Source organism: Phyllobates terribilis, unplaced genomic scaffold (genome assembly GCF_046119375.1).
Source record: "Phyllobates terribilis strain yellow unplaced genomic scaffold, ASM4611937v1 Scaffold_1__5_contigs__length_1240528914, whole genome shotgun sequence".
NCBI classification, from domain to species: Eukaryota; Metazoa; Chordata; class Amphibia; order Anura; family Dendrobatidae; genus Phyllobates; species Phyllobates terribilis.
The window spans coordinates 758,242,397-758,264,344 of NW_027362761.1; positions in this window are offsets into that span (position 1 = coordinate 758,242,397).

The following is a 21,948-nucleotide window of genomic DNA, read 5'->3' on the forward strand; positions in this document are numbered from 1 at the left end:
AGGGACAATTTAAATTAAAAAGCTTAGAGCTGCCTCCACCACAGGGGGGCTCTCTCGACCCACCAGCGGACAGGCACCAGTATTGGGAGAGGGGGGCTGGCCGTCAGGGTTCACCGCGGCTCTGGCACAAACCCGGCGACACGGAGGTGGCACGGGCAGGAGCGGACTGGCCGTCTCGGCTTCTCACTTTTTGGATTTTAGAAGGGCATGACATGCCTATATCTGTGTCTCCCCCTCCTTTTACTCCTCCACCTCTTTTCTTTTCGCATGACTATATGTACTTGTCACTTTTCCATGTGTTAGTTGTGTCTTCTGAGCAGTTTGTCAGCTTTTGGACACCTTTGAAGGTGTTTTCTATGTGTTTCTATGTGTTTTTGTTTGCCTGCCATTGGTTTTAACGGTGTTCGAAGGTGTTCGACGAACAGTTCGACGAACAGTTCGGCGAACACACGGGTGTTCGACGAACCGAACCGAACTCGAACACTACGGGGGTGGCTCAACACTACTTGTAAGAAGGTATCTTGAGTCGGACATATTTAGATGAGAGCCAGACTTTATCTCCAGGACGAAATTGTGGAGGATCCAGGCGTTTTTTGTCAGCGTGTCTTTTCATCCGTTCGGACGACTGAAGGAGCGCGGATCGGGTACTCTCCCAAATGGAGGAAAATTTGCTAACGAGAGATTCCGCATCCGGGTTGTCCACAGAGGTGGAGACAGGAAAAGGAATCCGAGGATGCTGACCGAAGACTACAAAAAACGGGGATTTGGAGGAGGATTCGCTCTCGTGATTGTTATAAGAGAACTCGGCCTATGGTAGGAGATCCACCCAGTCTGAATGATGGGCATTAACGAAGTGCCGGAGGTAACTGGTCAGGTTCTGATTGATCCGCTCCACTTGACCATTGGACTGTGGGTGGTAAGCGGAAGAGAAGTCCAGGGTGACGTCTAGCAGTTTACAAGTGGCTCTCCAGAAACGTGAGGTGAACTGTACCCCACGATCCGACACGATGTGGAGGGGCAGGCCATGAAGACGGAAGATGTGGCGGATAAAGTCTTTAGCCAGCTCGGGTGCAGACGGGAGGGCTGGCAGGGGAATAAAGTGAGCCATCTTGGAAAAGCGATCAGCGACCACCCAAATGACCGTACAACCGGCGGAGACGGGGAGATCAGTTATGAAGTCCATAGCAATATGCTGCCAGGGGGCAGCAGGCACAGGAAGCGGAAGGAGGCGACCGGTTGGCAGGTGTCTCGGGACTTTGTTGCGGGCGCAGGACACACAGGCAGAAACAAAGTCTATTACGTCCTTGTGCAGGGTAGGCCACCAGTAGTGCCGGGCAATAAGCTGGAGGGTCTTTTTCTGACCGGCGTGGCCAGCTAGTTTAGACGAATGGCCCCAGTGTAGGATCTTCTTCCGATCAGGTACTGAAACAAACGTCTTACCGGGAGGGAGACGATTTAGACTCACGGGAGCCACCTGCATTACTCTGGCGGGATCGATGATATGTTTAGGTTCTTCCTCGAGATCGGACACCAGAAAGGATGGGGACAAGGCGTCTGCTTTGACGTTTTTGTCAGCCGGGCGAAAATGAAGAACAAAATCAAAGCGAGCAAAAAACAAGGACCACCGGGCTTGGCGCGGGTTAAGTCTCTGGGCATGCTGGAGGTAAGCCAAGTTCTTGTGGTCAGTGTAAATTATTACCGGGTGAAGAGCCCCCTCGAGTAGGTAACGCCACTCCTCCAACGCCAGCTTGATGGCCAATAACTCTCGGTCTCCTATGGATTAGTTGCGCTCAGAAGAGGAGAAGAGTTTGGAGAAGAAGCCACAAGTTACCATTCTCCCGGAAGATGATTTTTGAGTAAGTACCGCTCCGGCTCCAGAGGAGGAGGCGTCAACTTCCAGGAAGAACTGCTTGTTGCCGTCCGGGCGATGCAGCACCGGGGCGGAAGAGAAGGCCTGTTTTAGGGAAAGAAAGGCCTCCTCTGCTTCGGGCGGCCACTCTTTGGGATTAGTACCCTTACGGGTGAGCGCGGAAATTAGGGCAGTCCGGGAAGAGAAGTGTGGTATGAAGAGGCGGTAGTAGTTAGCGAAGCCCAGGAATCGCTGAATGGCCTTCAACCCCTCCGGTCGAGGCCATTTCTCGATGGCAGACAGTTTCTCTGCATCCATTCGTAGGCCGGTCTGAGAAATAATGTAGCCCAAAAACGGAAGCGAGGTCTGCTCAAAGAGGCACTTCTCACATTTAGCGAAGAGGTGATTCTGCCTGAGCCTGAGCAGGACCTGACGAACGTCCCTCCGGTGAGTCTGGAGATCCGGAGAGAAGACCAAGATGTCGTCCAGGTACACCACTACGCAGGAGTAGAGAAGGTCCCGGAAGATGTCATTGACCAACTCTTGAAAGACGGCAGGAGCGTTACAGAGACCAAAGGGCATTACCAGATATTCATAGTGGCCGTCCCGGGTGTTGAATGCCGTCTTCCATTCATCCCCCTGACGGATACGAACCAGGTTGTACGCCCCACGGAGGTCCAGTTTGGTGAAGATTCTAGCCCCCCTCAGACGATCAAATAACTCCGGAATGAGCGGAAGGGGGTACTTATTCTTCACCGTGATCTGGTTAAGGCCTCTATAGTCTATACAGGGACGGAGAGAGCCGTCCTTCTTTTTGACGAAAAAGAAGCCTGCTCCCGCCGGGGAGGTAGATTTCCGGATGAATCCCCTGGCCAGATTCTCCTCAATATATTCGGACATCGACCGGGTCTCAGCAGCGGATAATGGATAAATACGCCCACGGGGAGGAGTAGTACCAGGTAACAGGTCGATAGGGCAGTCGTATGGTCTATGAGGGGGTAGTGTCTCTGCTTCATTTTTATTAAAGACATCAGCATAAGACCAATAAGGAATCGGAAGTCCAGGTAGATTAGCTGGGGTAGGAGAAGGACAGACGGGATGGACGGGAAACAGACAGGTCTTATGGCAGTCCTGTCCCCAGCGAAGGACTTCTCCGGTCTGCCAGTCAAGCACGGGTGCATGTCTCTGGAGCCTAGGTAGGCCTAGCAAGAGGGCGTGGGAGAGTCCAGGCAGAACATGAAAGGAGATACTCTCAGAATGCAGCATTCCCACCTGCAGAGTAATGGATTCGGTGATGAGTTGGATGGGGCGTGGTAAGAGACCCCCATCCACGGCAGCAACAGACAAGGGTATAGCCAGAGGTTTGGTGGGGATGCGGTATTTCTCTACCAGGGACTGTGAAATAAGATTCCCGGCTGCTCCAGAGTCAAGTTGGGCTAGTTCGAAATAACGGTTCTCCCCGCAGACGATTGAGACTGACAGCAGCAGAGATGGAGAGGATTTATTCTTGTCTAGGTCGACCTCTCTGAGCGAACCTAGACACAGGCGTTTCCCGACCTCTCCGGGCAGGTACGGATCCGGTGCTCCTTACTGCCACAGTAGAAGCAGCTCCCCTCGGCACGGCGTAAGTCCTGACGGGTTTTGACCATCTTGGTCTGGTCGACCTGCATAGGCTCAGGAGAGTGTACCTGGGTAGAGACGGAGGGAGTGACGGGTTTCTGAAAAGTAGGAGCTAGACGTGGTAACCTCCTCTCACGGGTGACCTCTTTGGCACGCTCCTGGAACCGTAGGTCAATCTGGGTGGCAAGAGTTATTAGGTCATCGAGAGTGGTAGGGATGTCCCGACCGGCAAGTTCATCTTTAATACGGCCGGACAGACCCTCCCAGAAGACGGATACCAGAGCGTCGTTATCCCAGGCCAGCTCCGAGGCAAGGGTACGGAACCGTATGGCATATTGGCCCACGGTGAGACTTCCCTGACGGAGGCGTAGCAGTGATGATGCAGATGAGGTCTTCCGTCCGGGTTCGTCGAAGACTTTCCGGAAAGCCGTGAGAAAAGCAGGCAAGTTGGACACCAGGGGGTCTCCTCTCTCCCATAGAGGATTTAGCCAGGCCAGGGCCTCCCCAGTGAGATGGGACATGATGAATGCAATTTTGGCTCGGTCGGAGTTAAACTGGTGGGACAATAGTTCAAAGTGCAGGGTGCACTGATTTATGAAGCCCCGAGCCTGGGCGGAGTCGCCTCCGAAGCGAGGAGGTGCAGAAAGCCGGGGTCCGGGGTAGGATACCATGGTATTAGTGGGCAGCGGAGCTGCCGGATTGCGAGACATGGCACTGGCGGAGGTTGCTGGTGGAGCAGTCAGAGTGTCCAGGCGAGTATTGACATTCCGCAGGTGACCCAGGATGGACTCCTGTTGGGACCTTTGACGGGACAGTTCATGACACAGGTCCGAGAACGAGGGAGCTTGGGTGCCACCGGGTTCCATGGCCCGAGCAAACTGTAACGGGTCTGGGAGGCGGAACCTCTGAGCTACTATACAAGGGGGCGGTCCTTGTAAGGGAGCGGGTGGCGACCAGGGAAGACGGGCAGGAAGTCACAGCAGGTGACCGGGACAGTCTCTGAGTGAACGGGCTGGAGGTCACGGCAAGTGACCGGGGCAATCTCTGGATGAACGGGCAGATGGTCACGGCAAGTGACCGGGGCAGTCTCTGATTGAACGGGCAGATGGTCACGGCAAGTGACCGGGGCAGTCTCTGAATGAACGGGCAGATGGTCACGGCAAGTGACCGGGGCAGTCTCTGAATGAACGGGCAGATGGTCACGGCGAGTGACCGGGGCAGTCTCTGGGTAAAGGGTTGGTACGACCTGTGGCGGCTGATGATAGACGTGAGCTCCCAGGTGAGCAGGCGAGAGTCTCTGGATGAACGGGTGGTCACAGCATGTGACGGCGGAGCCTCCAGGAAGACCAACAGACAGGCGGCAGATGAGCGCTCCTAGGTGAGCGGGCAGAAGTCTCTGGACAGGCGGGTGGTCACAGCACGTGACGGCAGAGCCTCCAGGTAGGCTAGCAGACAGGCAGCAGATGAGCGCTCCCAGGTGAGCGGGCAGGAGTCACTGGACAGGCAGGTGGTCACAGCACGTGACGGCGGAGCCTCCAGGTAGGCTAGCAGGCAGGTAGCAGATGTGTGCTCCCAGGTGAGCAGGCAAGCTGGTCCATAGACAGACTGACAGGAGTTGGAAGGCAGACCGTCGGACCTCAGGCAAGCAGGCAGGTGGCTGAAGTGCGCTCCCAGGTGAGCGGACAGGCTGGTCCTTAGACAGACTGACAGGAGTAGTAAGGCAGACCGTCGGACCTCAGACTAGCAGGCAGGTAGCAGATAATCAGGCAGGAATAAGACAGCAAGCTGGCAGGAATCTGGCAGGTAACTGGCAACGGGACCTGAGGGCTGAAGCAGAGTAGTGAACAGTGCAACAACATTGCTCGGGCACCTCCATTTTGGAGGAGGTGCCTTATATATGGTGAAGTCCTCCGGCCATTGGCCGGGGACTCCTTAGGACGGCGCGCGCGGCCCCTTTAAGAGGGAGGGAGAGCGCGCGCGCCCTAAGCACAGTGGCCGGGAAGGAGCGCGCGCTGCCAGCAGAGCGGGAGGAGGACGCCGGGCACGGAGCAGAGAGGTGAGGGGAACAGCGTCCCTGCCTAGCAGAGGGCAGGGACGCCGGCGCTACATAATCCTTATAAACAGGGAGGAAATGGTTGAGGAGGTAAAGGTGGCTGGGACCCTAGGAGGCAGCGATCATGCTATTATAGAATTTTGGATAACTAGAGGAGGAAGACATGTGAAGACTCAAACTTCATGGTTAGATTTTAGAAAGGCAGATTTTAGGAGACTCAGAAAGAGAATAGGAGGGATCCAATGGCTGGATGTCCTTAAGGACAAAAATGTCCAGGAAGGATGGGAAATTTTTAAAAATGAGATTCTCAAAGCACAATCGTTAACAATCCCGAAAAGTAGCAAGAATGGGAAGCATTTAAGGAAACCAGGATGGATGAACACAGAACTTAAACACATGCTAAAAAGAAAGAAAGAAATGTTTATTAAATGGAAAGAGGGAGGCATATCTAAAGAAGATTATAATGCAGTCTGCAGATCCTGCAGGGCACGTATCAGGTTAGCTAAAGCTGACAATGAATTAAGGCTTGCAAGAGATGTCAAAAGCAATAAAAAAGGATTTTGGGGGTATGTCAAAAGTAAAAGAAAAGTCAAGGATTTTTACAGGATGAAAATGGAGAAATGGTAAGAGAGGATGTTGAGAAGGCCAAACTTTTTAATTCCTTTTTTGCATCTGTTTTCTCTCAGAAAGAAAATGTAACATCAACTGATCTTCACTGTCCTTTTAAAGGAATAGAAGAATCCAAGTTATCTGTAAACAGAAAGATTGTGAGGGAATATTTAGCTAACATAAATGAGTTCAAGTCTCCAGGTCCAGATGAATTACACCCCAGAGTACTGAAGGAGATCGTAGAAGAAATTTTAGAACCACTCTCCATAATCTTTGAAAGTTCTCGGAGAACAGGAGAAGTCCCAGAAGACTGGAGAAGAGCAAATGTTGTTCCTATCTGTTCTCGGAATTATGTTGAAGTTTAAAAATTCTTTGGAACTCTTCCATTGTTCTCGGAATTCCGCTGATATTTAACAATGCTTTGGAACTCTTCCATTGTTCTCGGCATTCTGTTAATGTTTAACAATGATTTGGAACTTTTCCATTGTTCACGGAATTCTGCTGAAGTTTAAAAATGCTTTGGAACTCTTACATTGTTCTACGAATTCCCCTGAAGTATAACAATGCTTTGTAACACTTCCATTGTTCTCGGTATTCCGCTGAAGTTTAAAAATGCTTTAGAACTCTTCCATTGTTCTCGGAATTCCGCTGAAGTTTAACAATGCTTTGGACTTCTTCGATTGATCTCTGAATTCTGCTGAAGATTATAAATGCTTTGGAACTCTTCTGTTGTTCTCAGAATTACGCTGATATTTAACAATGCTTTGGAACGCTTCCATTGTTCTCGGCATAATGTTAATGTTTAACAATGCTTTGGAACTTTTCCATTGTTCACGGAATTCCGCTGAAGTTTAAAAATGCTTTGGAACTCTTCCATTGTTCTACGAATTCCCCTGAAGTATAATAATGCTTTGGAAATCTTCCATTGTTCTCGGTATTCTGCTGAAGTTTAAAAATGCTTTGGAACTCTTCCATTGTTCTCAGAATTCCGCTGAAGTTTAAAAATGCTTTGGAACTCTGCCTTTGTACTCGGAATTCCGCTGAACTTAAAAATGCATTGGAACTCTTCCATTGTTCTCGGAATTCCGCTGAAGTTTAAAAATGCTTTGGAACTCTTCCATTGTTCATGGAATTCCGCTGAAGTTTAAAAATGATTTGGAACGCTTCCATTGTTCTTGGAATTCCGCTGATGTTTAGCAATGCTTTGGAAATCTAACATTGTTCTCGGCATTCCGATGATGTTTATCAATGCTTTGGAACTTTTCCATTGTTCACGGAATTCCGCTGAAGGTTAAAAATGCTTTGGAACTCTTCCATTGTTCTCGGAATTCCGCTGATGTTGAACAATGCTTTTGAACTCTTCCATTGTTCTCAGTATTCTGCTGAAGTTTAAAAATGCTTTGGAACTCTTCCATTATTCTCAGAATTCCGATGAAGTTTAAAAATGCTTTGGAACTCTTCCATTGTTCTCGGAATTCCGCTGATGTTTAACAATGATTTGGAACTCTTCCATTGTTCACGGAATTCCGCTGAAGTTTAAAAATGCTTTGGAACTCTTCCATTGTTCTCGGAATTCCGCTGATATTTAACAATGCTTTGGAACTCTTCCATTGTTCACGGAATTTTGCTGAAGTTTAAAAATGCTTTGGAACTATTCCATTAGTCTCGGAATTCCGATGAAGTTTAAAAATGCTTTGGAACTCTACCATTGTTCTCGGAATTCCGCTGATGTTTAACAATGCTTTGGAACTCTTCCATTGTTCTCGGTATTCCGCTGAAGTTTAAAAATGCTTTAGAACTCTTCCATTGTTCTCGGAATTCCGCTGAAGTTTAACAATGCTTTGGAACTCTTCGATTGATCTCTGAATTCTGCTGAAGTTTATAAATGCTTTGGAACTCTTCTATTGTTCTCAGAATTACGCTGAAGTTTAAAAATGCTTTGGAACTCTTCCATTGTTCTCGGAATTCCGCTGAAGTTTAAAAATGCTATGACACTCTTCCATTATTCTCGGAATTCCGCTGAAGTGTAAAAATGCTATGGAACTCTTCCTTTGTTCATGGAATTTCGCTGAAGTTTAAAAATGCTTTGGAACTCTTCCATTGTTCTCAGAATTCCGCTGATGTTTAACAATGCTTTGGAACTCTTCCATTGTTCATGGAATTTCGCTGTAGTTTAAAAATGCTTTGGAACTATTCTATTGTTCTCGGAATTCCGCTGAAGTTTAAAAATGCTTTGGAACTCTTACATTGTTCTCGGAATTCCGCTGAAATATAAAAATGCTTTGAAACTTTTCCATTGTTCTCGGAATTCCGCTGATGTTTAACAATGCTTTGGAACTCTTCCATTGTTCACGGAATTCCGCTGAAGTTTAACAATGCTTTGAAACTTTTCCACTGTTCTCAGTATTCTGCTGAAGTTTAAAAATACTTTGGAACTCTTCCATTATTCTCAGAATTCCGATGAAGTTTAAAAATGCTTTGGAACTCTTCCATTGTTCTCGGAATTCCGCTGATGTTTAACAATGCTTTGGAACTCTTCCATTGTTCTCGGTATTCCGCTGAAGTTTAAAAATGCTTTAGAACTCTTCCATTGTTCTCGGAATTCCGCTGAAGTTTAACAATGCTTTGGAACTCTTCGATTGATCTCTGAATTCTGCTGAAGTTTATAAATGCTTTGGAACTCTTCTATTGTTATCAGAATTACGCTGAAGTTTAAAAATGCTTTGGAACTTTTCCATTGTTTACGGAATTTTGCTGAAGTTTAAAAATGCTTTGGAACTATTCCATTAGTCTCGGAATTCCGATGAAGTTTAAAAATGCTTTGGAACTCTTCCATTGTTCTCAGAATTCCGCTGATGTTTAACAATGCTTTGGAACTCTTCCATTGTTCTCGGTATTCCGCTGAAGTTTAAAAATGCTTTAGAACTCTTCCATTGTTCTCGGAATTCCGCTGAAGTTTAACAATGCTTTGGAACTCTTCGATTGATCTCTGAATTCTGCTGAAGTTTATAAATGCTTTGGAACTCTTCTATTGTTCTCAGAATTACGCTGAAGTTTAAAAATGCTTTGGAACTCTTCCATTGTTCTCGGAATTCCGCTGAAGTTTAAAAATGCTATGTCACTCTTCCATTGTTCTCGGAATTCCGATGAAGTATAAAAATGCTTTGGAACTCTTCCATTGTTCAGGGAATTCTGCGGAAGTTTAAAAATGCTTTGGAACTCTTCCATTGTTCTCGGAATTCCGCTGAAGTTTAACAATGCTTTGAAACTTTTCCATTGTTCTCAGAATTCCGCTGAAGTTGAAAAATGCTTTGGAACTCTTACATTGTTCTCGGAATTCCGCTGAAGTTTAACAATGCTTTGGAACTCTTCCATTGTTCTCGGTATTCCGCTGAAGGTTAAAAATGCTTTAGAACTCTTCCATTGTTCTCGGAATTCCGCTGTAGTTTAACAATGCTTTGGAACTCTTCCATTGATCTCTGAATTCTGCTGAAGTTTAAAAATGCTATGAAACTTTTCCATTGTTCTCGGAATTCAGCTGAAGTGTAAAAATGCTATGAAACTTTTCCATTATTCTCGGAATTCCGCTGAAGTGTAAAAATGCTTTGAAAATCTTCCATTGTTCATGGAATTTCGCTGAAGTTTAAAAATGCTTTGGAACTCTTCCATTGTTCTTGGAATTCCGCAGATGTTTAAAAATGCTTTGGAACTCTTCCATTGTTCTCGGAAATCCGCTGATGTTTAACAATGCTTTGGAACGCATCCATTGTTCTCGGATTTCCGCTGTAATTTAAAAATGCTTTTGAACTCTTCCATTGTTCTCGGAATTCCGCTGAAGTTGAAAAATTCTTTGGAACTCTTCCATTGTTCTCGGAATTCCACTGAAGTATAAAAATGCTTTGGAAATCTTCCATTGTTCAGGGAATTCCGCTGAAGTTTAAAAATGCTTTGGAACTCTTCCATTGTTCTCGGAATTCTGCTCATGTTTATCAATGCTTTGGAACTCTTCCATTGTTCTCAGAATTCTGCTGATATTTAACAATGCTTTGGAACTCTTCCATTGTTCTCGGCATTCTGTTAATGTTTATCAATGATTTGGAACTTTTCCATTGTTCACGGAATTCTGCTGAAGTTTAAAAATGCTTTGGAACTCTTACATTGTTCTACGAATTCCCCTGAAGTATAACAATGCTTTGTAACACTTCCATTGTTCTCGGTATTCCGCTGAAGTTTAAAAATGCTTTAGAACTCTTCCATTGTTCTCGGAATTCCGCTGAAGTTTAACAATGCTTTGGAACTCTTCGATTGATCTCTGAATTCTGCTGAAGATTATAAATGCTTTGTAACTCTTCTGTTGTTCTCAGAATTACGCTGATATTTAACAATGCTTTGGAACTCTTCCATTGTTCTCAGCATAATGTTAATGTTTAACAATGCTTTGGAACTTTTCCATTGTTCACGGAATTCCGCTGAAGTTTAAAAATGCTTTGGAACTCTTCCATTGTTATCGGAATTCCGCTGATGTTGAACAATGCTTTGGAACTCATCCATTGTTTACGGAATTCTGTTGAAGTTTAAAAATGCTTTGGAACTCTTCCATTGTTCTCAGAATTCCGCTGAAGTTTAAAAATGCTTTGGAACTCAGCCTTTGTACTCGGAATTCCGCTGAAGATTAAAAATGCTTTGGAACTCTTCTATTATTTTCGGAATTCCGCTGAAGTTAAAAATGCTTTGGAACTCTTCCTTTGTTCTCAGAATTCCGCTGAACTTAAAAATGCATTGGAACTCTTCCATTGTTCTCGGAATTCCGCTGAAGTTTAAAAATGCTTTGGAACTCTTGCATTGTTCATGGAATTCCGCTGAAGTTTAAAAATGATTTGGAACGCTTCCATTGTTCTCGGAATTCCGCTCATGTTTTTCAATGCATTGGAACTCTTCCATTGTTTTCGGAATTATGCTGAAGTTTAAAAATGCTTTGGAACTCTTCCATTGTTCTTGGAATTCCGCTGATGTTTAGCAATGCTTTGGAAATCTAACATTGTTCTCGGCATTCCGATGATGTTTATCAATGCTTTGGAACTTTTCCATTGTTCACGGAATTCCGCTGAAGGTTAAAAATGCTTTGGAACTCTTCCATTGTTCTCGGAATTCCGCTGATGTTGAACAATGCTTTTGAACTCTTCCATTGTTCTCAGTATTCTGCTGAAGTTTAAAAATGCTTTGGAACTCTTCCATTATTCTCAGAATTCCGATGAAGTTTAAAAATGCTTTGGAACTCTTCCATTGTTCTCGGAATTCCGCTGATGTTTATCAATGCTTTGGAACTCTTCCATTGTTCACGGAATTCCGCTGAAGTTTAAAAATGCTTTGGAACTCTTCCATTGTTCTCGGAATTCCGCTGATATTTAACAATGCTTTGGAACTCTTCCATTGTTCACGGAATTTTGCTGAAGTTTAAAAATGCTTTGGAACTATTCCATTAGTCTCGGATTTCCGATGAAGTTTAACAATGCTTTGGAACTCTTCCATTGATCTCTGAATTCTGCTGAAGTTTATAAATGCTTTGGAACTCTTCTATTGTTCTCAAAATTACGCTGAAGTTTAAAAATGCTTTGGAACTCTTCCATTGTTCTCGGAATTCCGCTGAAGTTTAAAAATGCTATGACACTCTTCCATTATTCTCGGAAATCAGCTGAAGTGTAAAAATGCTTTGGAACTCTTCCTTTGTTCATGGAATTTCGCTGAAGTTTAAAAATGCTTTGGAACTCTTCCATTGTTCTCGGAATTCCGCTGATGTTTAACAATGCTTTGGAACTCTTCCATTGTTCTCGGAATTCCGCTGAAGTATAAAAATGCTTTGGAACTCTTCCAATGTTCAGGGAATTCCGATGAAGTGTAAAAATGCTTGGGAACTCTTCCATTGTTCATGGAATTTCGCTGTAGTTTAAAAATGCTTTGGAACTATTCTATTGTTCTCGGAATTCCGCTGAAGTTTAAAAATGCTTTGGAACTCTTCCATTGTTCTCGGAATTCCGCTGAAATATAAAAATGCTTTGAAACTTTTCCACTGTTCTCAGTATTCTGCTGAAGTTTAAAAATGCTTTGGAACTCTTCCATTATTCTCAGAATTCCGATGAAGTTTAAAAATGCTTTGGAACTCTTCCATTGTTCTCGGAATTCCGCTGATGTTTAACAATGCTTTGGAACTCTTCCATTGTTCACGGAATTCCGCTGAAGTTTAAAAATGCTTTGGAACTCTTCTATTGTTCTCGGAATTCCGCTGATATTTAACAATGCTTTGGAACTCTTCCATTGTTCATGGAATTTTGCTGAAGTTTAAAAATGCTTTGGAACTATTCCATTAGTCTCGGAATTCCGATGAAGTTTAAAAATGCTTTGGAACTCTTCCATTGTTCTCGGAATTCCGCTGATGTTTAACAATGCTTTGGAACTCTTCCATTGTTCTCGGTATTCCGCTGAAGTTTAAAAATGCTTTAGAACTCTTCCATTGTTCTCGGAATTCCGATGAAGTTTAACAATGCTTTGGAACTCTTCGATTGATCTCTGAATTCTGCTGAAGTTTATAAATGCTTTGGAACTCTTCTATTGTTCTCAGAATTACGCTGAAGTTTAAAAATGTTTTGGAACTCTTCCATTGTTTACGGAATTTTGCTGAAGTTTAAAAATGCTTTGGAACTATTCCATTAGTCTCGGAATTCCGATCAAGTTTAAAAATGCTTTGGAACTCTTCCATTGTTCTCGGAATTCCGCTGAAGTTTAACAATGCTTTGGAACTCTTCGATTGATCTCTGAATTCTGCTGAAGTTTATAAATGCTTTGCAACTCTTCTATTGTTCTCAGAATTACGCTGAAGTTTAAAAATGCTTTGAAACTCTTCCATTGTTCACGGAATTCCGCTGAAGTTTAAAAATGCTTTGCAACTCTTCCATTGTTCTCGGGATTCCGCTGATATTTAACAATGCTTTGGAACTCTTCCATTGTTCACGGAATTTTGTTGAAGTTTAAAAATGCTTTGGAACTATTCCATTAGTCTAGGAATTCCGATGAATTTTAAAAATGCTTTGGTACTCTTCCATTGTTCTCGGAATTCCGCTGATGTTTAACAATGCTTTGGAACTCTTCCATTGTTCTCGGTATTCCGCTGAAGTTTAAAAATGCTTTAGAACTCTTCCATTGTTCTCGGACTTCCGCTGAAGTTTAACAATGCTTTGGAACTCTTCGATTGATCTCTGAATTCTGCTGAAGTTTATAAATGCTTTGGAACTCTTCTATTGTTCTCAGAATTACGCTGATATTTAACAATGCTTTGGAACTCTTCCATTGTTCTCGGCATAATGTTAATGTTTAACAATGCTTTGGAACTTTTCCATTGTTCACGGAATTCCGCTGAAGTTTAAAAATGTTTTGGAACTCTTCCATTGTTATCGGAATTCCGCTGATGTTGAACAATGCTTTGGAACTCTTCCATTGTTCTCGGCATAATGTTAATGTTTAACAATGCCTTGGAACTTTTCCATTGTTCACGGAATTCCGCTGAAGTTTAAAAATGCTTTGGAACTCTTCCATTGTTCTACGAATTCCCCTGAAGTATAACAATGCTTTGGAACTCTTCCATTGTTCTCGGTATTCTGCTGAAGTTTAAAAATGCTTTGGAACTCTTCCATTGTTCTTGGAATTCCGCTGATGTTTAACAATGCTTTGGAACTCTTCCATTGTTCTCGGTATTCCGCTGAAGTTTAAAAATGCTTTAGAACTCTTCCATTGTTCTACGAATTCCCCTGAAGTATAACAATGCTTTGGAACTCTTCCATTGTTCTCGGAATTCAGCTGAAGTTTAACAATGCTTTGGAACTCTTCGATTGATCTCTGAATTCTGCTGAAGTTTATAAATGCTTTGGAACTCTTCCATTGTTCTCGGTATTCTGCTGAAGTTTAAAAATGCTTTGGAACTCTTCCATTGTTCTCAGAATTCCGCTGAAGTTTAAAAATGCTTTGGAACTCTGCCTTTGTACTCGGAATTCCGCTGAAGATTAAAAATGCTTTGGAACTCTTCTATTATTTTCGGAATTCATCTGAAGTTAAAAATGCTTTGGAACTCTTCCATTGTTCTCAGAATTCCGTTGAACTTAAAAATGCTTTAGAACTCTTCCATTGTTCTTGGAATTTTGCTGATATTTATCAATGCTTTGGAACTCTAACATTGTTCTCGGCATTCCGATGATGTTTATCAATGCTATGGAACTTTTCCATTGTTCACGGAATTCCGCTGAAGGTTAAAAATGCTTTGGAACTCTTCCATTGTTCTCGGAATTCTGCTGATGTTGAACAATGCTTTTGAACTCTTCCATTGTTCTCAGTATTCTGCTGAAGTTTAAAAATGCTTTGGAACTGTTCCATTATACTCAGAATTCCAATGAAGTTTAAAAATGCTTTGGAACTCTTCCATTGTTCTCGGAATTCCGCTGATGTTTAACAATGCTTTGGAACTCTTCCATTGTTCACGGAATTCCGCTGAAGTTTAAAAATGCTTTGGAACTCTTCCATTGTTCTCGGAATTCCGCTGATATTTAACAATGCTTTGGAACTCTTCCATTGTTCACGGAATTTTGATGAAGTTTTAAAAATGCTTTGGAACTATTCCATTAGTCTCGGAATTCCGATGAAGTTTAAAAATGCTTTGAAACTCTTCCATTGTTCTCGGAATACCGCTGATGTTTAACAATGCTTTGGAACTGTTCCATTGTTCTCGGTATTCCGCTGTAGTTTAAAAATGCTTTAGAACTCTTCCATTTTTCTCGGAATTCCGCTGAAGTTTAAAAATGCTTTGGAACTCTTCCATTGTTCTCGGAATTCCGCTGAAGTTTAAAAATGCTATGTCACTCTTCCATTGTTCTCGGAATTCCGATGAAGTATAAAAATGCTTTGGAACTCTTCCATCGTTCAGGGAATTCCGCGGAAGTTTAAAAATGCTTTGGAACTCTTCCATTGTTCTCAGAATTCCGCTGAAGTTGAAAAATGCTTTAGAACTCTTCCATTGTTCACGGAATTCCGCTGAAGTTTAACAATGCTTTGGAACTCTTACATTGTTCTCGGAATTCCGCTGAAGTTTAACAATGCTATGGAACTCTTCCATTGTTCTCGGTATTCCGCTGAATGTTAAAAATGCTTTAGAACACTTCCATTGTTCTCGGAATTCCGCTGTAGTTTAACAATGCTTTGGAGCTCTTCCATTGATCTCTGAATTCTGCTGAAGTTTAAAAATGCTATGAAACTTTTCCATTGTTCTCGGAATTCAGCTGAAGTGTAAAAATGCTATGAAACTTTTCCATTATTCTCGGAATTCCGCTGAAGTGTAAAAATGCTTTGGAAATCTTCCATTGTTCATGGAATTTCGCTGAAGTTTAAAAATGCTTTGGAACTCTTCCATTGTTCTTGGAATTCCGCTGATGTTTAAAAGTGCTTTGGAACTCTTCCATTGTTCTCGGAAATCCGCTGATGTTTAACAATGCTTTGGAACTCATCCATTGTTCTCGGATTTCCGCTGTAATTTAAAAATGCTTTTGAACTCTTCCATTGTTCTCGGAATTCCGCTGAAGTTGAAAAATTCTTTGGAACTCTTCCATTGTTCTCGGAATTCCACTGAAGTATAAAAATGCTTTGGAACTCTTCCATTGTTCTCGGAATTCTGCTCATGTTTATCAATGCTTTGGAACTCTTCGACCGTTCTCGGAATTATGCTGAAGTTTAAAAATGCTTTGGAACTCTTCCATTGTTCTCGGAATTCCGCTGATATTTAACAATGCTTTGGAACTCTTCCATTGTTCACGGAATTCTGCTGAAGTTTAAAAATGCTTTGGAACTCTTACATTGTTCTACGAATTCCCCTGAAGTATAACAATGCTTTGGAACACTTCCATTGTTCTCGGTATTCTGCTGAAGTTTAAAAATGCTTTAGAACTCTTCCATTGTTCTCGAAATTCCGCTGAAGTTTAACAATGCTTTGGAACTCTTCGATTGATCTCTGAATTCTACTGAAGTTTATAAATGCTTTGGAACTCTTCTATTGTTCTCAGAATTACGCTGAAGTTTAAAAATGCTTTGGAACTCTTCCATTGTTCACGGAATTTTGCTGAAGTTTAAAAATGCTTTGGAACTATTCCATTAGTCTCGGAATTCTGATGAAGTTTAAAAATGCTTTGGAACTCTTCCATTGTTCTCGGAATTCCGCTGATGTTTAACAATGCTTTGGAACTCTTCCATTGTTCTCGGTATTCCGCTGAAGTTTAAAAATGCTTTAGAACTCTTCCATTGTTCTCGGAATTCCGCTGAAGTTTAACAATGCTTTGGAACTCTTCGATTGATCTCTGAATTCTGCTGAAGTTTATAAATGCTTTGGAACTCTTCTATTGTTCTCAGAATTACGCTGAAGTTTAAAAATGCTTTGGAACTCTTCCATTGTTCTCAGAATTCCGCTGAAGTTTAAAAATGCTATGTCACTCTTCCATTGTTCTCGGAATTCCGCTGAAGTATAAAAATGCTTTGGAACTCTTCTATTGTTCAGGGAATTCCGCGGAAGTTTAAAAATGCTTTGGAACTCTTCCATTCTTCTCGGAATTCCGCTGAAGTTTAACAATGCTTTGAAACTTTTCCATTGTTCTCAGAATTCCGCCGAAGTTGAAAAATGCTTTAGAACTCTTCCATTGTTCTCGGAATTCCGCTGAAGTTTAACAATGCTTTGGAACTCTTACATTGTTCTCGGAATTCCGCTGAAGTTTGACAATGCTTTGGAACTCTTCCATTGTTCTCGGTATTCCGCTGAAGGTTAAAAATGCTTTAGAACTCTTCCATTGTTCTCGGAATTCCGCTGTAGTTTAACAATGCTTTGGAACTCTTCCATTGATATCTGAATTCTGCTGAAGTTTAAAAATGCTATGAAACTTTTCCATTGTTCTCGGAATTCAGCTGAAGTGTAAAAATGCTACGAAACTTTTCCATTATTCTCGGAATTCCGCTGGAGTGTAAAAATGCTTTGGAAATCTTCCATTGTTCATGGAATTTCGCTGAAGTTTAAAAATGCTTTGGAACTCTTCCATTGTTTTTGGAATTCCGCTGATGTTTAAAAATGCTTTGGAACTCTTCCATTGTTCTGGGAAATCCGCTGATGTTTAACAATGCTTTGGAACTCATCCATTGTTCTCGGATTTCCGCTGTAATTTAAAAATGCTTTTGAACTCGTCCATTGTTCTCGGAATTCCGCTGAAGTTGAAAAATTCTTTGGAACTCTTCCATTGTTCTCGGAATTCCACTGAAGTATAAAAATGCTTTGAAACTCTTCCATTGTTCAGGGAATTCCGCTGAAGTTTAAAAATGCTTTGGAACTCTTCCATTGTTCTCGGAATTCTGCTCATGTTTATCAATGCTTTGGAACTCTTCCACTGTTCTCGGAATTATGCTGAAGTTTAAAAATGCTTTGGAACTCTTCCATTGTTCTCGGCATTCTGTTAATGTTTAACAATGCTTTGGAACTTTTCCATTGTTCACGGAATTCCGCTGAAGTTTAAAAATGCTTTGGAACTCTTCCATAGTTCTCAGAATTCCCCTGAAGTATAACAATGCTTTGGAACTCTTCCATTGTTCTCGGTATTCTGCTGAAGTTTAAAAATGCTTTGGAACTCTTCCATTGTTCTCAGAATTCCGCTGAAGTTTAAAAATGCTTTGGAACTCTGCCTTTGCACTCGGAATTCCACAGAAGATTAAAAATGCTTTGGAGCTCTTCTATTATTTTCGGAATTCCGCTGAAGTTAAATATGCTTTGGAACTCTTCCATTGTTCTCGGAATTCCGCTGATGTTGAACAATGCTTTGGAACTCTTCCATTGTTCTCAGTATTCTGCTGAAGTTTAAAAATGCTTTGGAACTCTTCCATTATTCTCAGAATTCCGCTGAAGTTTAACAATGCTTTGGAACTCTTCGATTGATCTCTGAATTCTGCTGAAGTTTATAAATGCTTTGGAACTCTTGTATTGTTCTAAGAATTACGCTGATATTTAACAATGCTTTGGAACTCTTCCATTGTTCTCGGCATAATGTTATTGTTTAACAATGCTTTGGAACTTTTCCATTGTTCACGGAATTCCGCTGAAGTTTAAAAATGCTTTGGAACTCTTCCATTGTTATCGGAATTCCGCTGATGTTGAACAATGCTTTGGAACTCATCCATTGTTCACGGAATTCTGTTGAAGTTTAAAAATGCTTTGGAACTCTTCCATTGTTCTACGAATTCCCCTGAAGTATAACAATGCTTTGAAACTCTTCCATTGTTCTCGGTATTCTGCTGAAGTTTAAAAATGCTTTGGAACTCTTCCATTGTTCTCAGAATTCCGCTGAAGTTTAAAAATGCTTTGGAACTCTGCCTTTGTACTCGGAATTCCGCTGAAGATTAAAAATGCTTTGGAACTCTTCTATTATTTTCGGAATTCCGCTGAAGTTAAAAATGCTTTGGAACTCTTCCATTGTTCTCGGAATTCCGCTGATGTTGAACAATGCTTTGGAACTCTTCCATTGTTCTCAGTATTCTGCTGAAGTTTAAAAATGCTTTGGAACTCTTCCATTATTCTCAGAATTCCGCTGAAGTTTAACAATGCTTTGGAACTCTTCGATTGATCTCTGAATTCTGCTGAAGTTTATAAATGCTTTGGAACTCTTATATTGTTCTAAGAATTACGCTGATATTTAACAATGCTTTGGAACTCTTCCATTGTTCTCGGCATAATGTTATTGTTTAACAATGCTTTGGAACTTTTCCATTGTTCACGGAATTCCGCTGAAGTTTAAAAATGCTTTGGAACTCTTCCATTGTTATCGGAATTCCGCTGATGTTGAACAATGCTTTGGAACTCATCCATTGTTCACGGAATTCTGTTGAAGTTTAAAAATGCTTTGGAACTCTTCCATTGTTCTACGAATTCCCCTGAAGTATAACAATGCTTTGAAACTCTTCCATTGTTCTCGGTATTCTGCTGAAGTTTAAAAATGCTTTGGAACTCTTCCATTGTTCTCAGAATTCCGCTGAAGTTTAAAAATGCTTTGGAACTCTGCCTTTGTACTCGGAATTCCGCTGAAGATTAAAAATGCTTTGGAACTCTTCTATTATTTTCGGAATTCCGCTGAAGTTAAAAATGCTTTGGAACTCTTCCATTGTTCTCAGAATTCCGCTGAACTTAAAAATGCTTTGGAACTCTTCCATTGTTCTCGGAATTCCGCTGAAGTTTAAAAATGCTTTGGAACTCTTCCATTGTTCATGGAATTCCGCTGAAGTTTAAAAATGATTTGGAACGCTTCCATTGTTCTCGGAATTCCGCTCATGTTTATCAATGCATTGGAACTCTTCCATTGTTCTCGGAATTATTCTGAAGTTTAAAAATGCTTTGGAACTCTTCCATTGTTCTTGAAATTCCGCTGATGTTTAGCAATGCTTTGGAATTATAACATTGTTCTCGGAATTCCGCTCATGTTTTTCTATGCTTTGGAACTTTCCCATTGTTCACGGAATTCCGCTGAAGGTTAAAAATGCTTTGGAACTCTTCCATTGTTCTCGGAATTCCGCTGATGTTGAACAATGCTTTTGAACTCTTCCATTGTTCTCAGTATTCTGCTGAAGTTTAAAAATGCTTTGGAACTCTTCCATTATTCTCAGAATTCCGATGAAGTTTAAAAATGCTTTGGAACTCTTCCATTGTTCTCGAAATTCCGCTGATATTTAACAATGCTTTGGAACTCTTCCATTGTTCACGGAATTTTGCTGAAGTTTAAAAATGCTTTGGAACTCTCTTCCATTGTTCTCGGAATTCCGCTGATATTTAACAATGCTTTGGAACTCTTCCATTGTTCACGGAATTTTGCTGAAGTTTAAAAATGCTTTGGAACTATTCCATTAGTCTCGGAATTCCGATGAAGTTTAAAAATGCTTTGGAACTCTTCCATTATTCTCGGAATTCCGCTGATGTTTAACAATGCTTTGGATCTCTTCCATTGTTCTCGGTATTCCGCTGAAGTTTAAAAATGCTTTAGAACTCTTCCATTGTTCTCGGAATTCCGCTGAAGTTTAACAATGCTTTGGAACTCTTCGATTGATCTCTGAATTCTGCTGAAGTTTATAAATGCTTTGGAACTCTTCTATTGTTCTCAGAATTACGCTGAAGTTTAAAAATGCTTTGGAACTCTTCCATTGTTCTCGGAATTCCGCTGAAGTTTAAAAATGCTATGGCACTCTTCCATTATTCTCGGAATTCCGCTGAAGTGTAAAAATGCTTAGGAACTCTTCCTTTGTTCATGGAATTTCGCTGAAGTTTAAAAATGCTTTGGAACTCTTCCATTGTTCTCGGAATTCCGCTGATGTTTAACAATGCTTTGGAACTCTTTCATTGTTCTCGGAATTCCGCTGAAATATAAAAATGCTTTGGAACTCTTCCATTGTTCAGGGAATTCCGCTGAAGTGTAAAAATGCTTTGGAACTCGTCCGTTGTTCAGGGAATTCCGCTGAAGTTTAAAAATGCTTTGGAACTCTTCCATTGTTCAGGCAATTCCGCTGAAGTTTAAAAATGCTTTGGAACTCTTCCATTGTTCTCGGAATTCTGCTCATGTTTATCAATGCTTTGGAACTCTTCCACTGTTCTCGGAATTATGCTGAAGTATAAAAATGCTTTGGAACTATTCCATTAGTCTCGGAATTCCGATGAAGTTTAAAAATGCTTTGGAACTCTTCCATTGTTCTCGGAATTCCGCTGATGTTTAACAATGCTTTGGAACTCTTCCATTGTTCTCGGTATTCCGCTGAAGTTTAAAAATGCTTTAGAACTCTTCCATTGTTCTCGGAATTCCGATGAAGTTTAACAATGCTTTGGAACTCTTCGATTGATCTCTGAATTCTGCTGAAGTTTATAAATGCTTTGGAACTCTTCTATTGTTCTCAGAATTACGCTGAAGTTTAAAAATGCTTTGGAACTCTTCCATTGTTTACGGAATTTTGCTGAAGTTTAAAAATGCTTTGGAACTATTCCATTAGTCTCGGAATTCCGATCAAGTTTAAAAATGCTTTGGAACTCTTCCATTGTTCTCGGAATTCCGCTGAAGTTTAACAATGCTTTGGAACTCTTCGATTGATCTCTGAATTCTGCTGAAGTTTATAAATGCTTTGCAACTCTTCTATTGTTCTCAGAATTACGCTGAAGTTTAAAAATGCTTTGAAACTCTTCCATTGTTCACGGAATTCCGCTGAAGTTTAAAAATGCTTTGCAACTCTTCCATTGTTCTCGGGATTCCGCTGATATTTAACAATGCTTTGGAACTCTTCCATTGTTCACAGAATTTTGTTGAAGTTTAAAAATGCTTTGGAACTATTCCATTAGTCTCGGAATTCCGATGAATTTTAAAAATGCTTTGGTACTTTTCCATTGTTCTCGGAATTCCGCTGATGTTTAACAATGCTTTGGATCTCTTCCATTGTTCTCGGTATTCCGCTGAAGTTTAAAAATGCTTTAGAACTCTTCCATTGTTCTCGGAATTCCGCTGAAGTTTAACAATGCTTTGGAACTCTTCGATTGATCTCTGAATTCTGCTGAAGTTTATAAATGCTTTGGAACTCTTCTATTGTTCTCAGAATTACGCTGAAGTTTAAAAATGCTTTGGAACTCTTCCATTGTTCTCGGAATTCCGCTGAAGTTTAAAAATGCTATGGCACTCTTCCATTATTCTCGGAATTCCGCTGAAGTGTAAAAATGCTTAGGAACTCTTCCTTT